Here is a 1509-nt window from a genome sequence, read left to right as displayed (position 1 = left end):
AATAGTAAAAGCCTAGATTGCCTTGAAGAGACTGTTGGTAGAGTTATGGACATCAAAGGCAATTCAGAAGGAAAAACTATAGAGAAAGTCTCTATCATCTTACAGAATACATATGGTGCTAGCCACAGGATGTTGTTTGAAATATGGATACCAAATGTACTTCTGGTGAAGCTTCAAAAGAAAAGGATGAACATGCGATTGGACAATGGAGGAACGCAGATGTTTTTTCTACAGTGGCGAAGAACCTTCCTGAATCATGTTCAAGTGTTTGGTGGAAGTAGAACTTGTAAGCAATGAACTTGAGTAACTGGTTGATAAGATTTCTAACCAAGATTGTAAAGGGGCTGTGTGGTTTCTCCTTGCCACTTATAGTAAAATACAAAAAGAAAGAAATGGACTCAAAAATTAATTGTGCAGAAGTAAATATTGATGTATGCTCAATGTTGGAACAATAGGGCTAGGTGATACAGGGATCAAGGAATAGACTGAATGGGTATAAGAGGGGAAATAATGTTATGATACTTGACTGTCTTATGAATATTGGTTTCCCTTGCCTACTACAGTAAAATAGAGCTTGAGTGGAATAGAAAAGAATATCGGGAAATATGATTATGGAAAGCTTGTAAGCCTGTCTTCAGCCTATAACTGATTGGAATACCTAAGAGGGGTTCTAGAACTTGCCCAGTGAAATAGGCTTCCTGTAGAGCCTTTGTAGTATATAGGACCTTAGGTGGAATCCTGAGCCCCATCCAGAACCTTCAGAAGTGGGACATTCCCATTTGAAGGGACAAGCAGACAAGTCTGGAGTCACCAGAGGAACAGTAGATACTTCTTGAAAGAAAGACCAGCAGGAAAAACTCCAAAACAAAAATGGCAGTCGGATTGACTGCTACAAGAACAAGCAAGTTGTTCGGTGGGGAGTCATCAAGGCAAGTAATCAAGTCCCTTCAGGACAAAGCCCCCTCCAAGACTCAAACTCAAAGGGAATGCATGAGCAAACATGTAAGCTTGCTGGTGACCACATTGGTTTCCTGGTGAGTGGAAGACAGGGAACGGCAGCAATGAAAATATGGGCCAACTTCAAGCATGTTCCATAGACCCCATTGACCTGGAGATGAAAGAGAGAAGAGGAGGATTTGGTTGGTCTGAAGTGTAGTGAGACCTGGGGACTCCTGAGCCCATGGAAAAGGATATAGCCACAGAAGGCTGGAGTTGAAAGTGAAGTTCCCAGCTGATGTGAAGTGAGGAGAGATGCACAAGAAAGCCCAAAAAAGGAAACAAGTGTAAATTGCTAATATTTGATGAATTTTTTGTTTCATCAAGTGTAAAAAACTATAATCTGATGATGTATAGTTATGGATGTAGTAGCTCAAAATAGCAACTCAGAGGGAAGGAGTCTTCACATCCAAGATCAATCCTATCCTCTCTGTATACAGGGTTGATAGAGATGGGCAACTTAGACATTGGCTACCTAAAATGGCAGGGGCTATAAAGGCACAAAGTGACTAG

This window comes from Chrysochloris asiatica, unplaced genomic scaffold (assembly GCF_000296735.1).
Source record: "Chrysochloris asiatica unplaced genomic scaffold, ChrAsi1.0 scaffold00001, whole genome shotgun sequence".
Classification (NCBI taxonomy): Eukaryota; Metazoa; Chordata; class Mammalia; order Afrosoricida; family Chrysochloridae; genus Chrysochloris; species Chrysochloris asiatica.
This window is presented reverse-complemented; position numbering follows the sequence as displayed.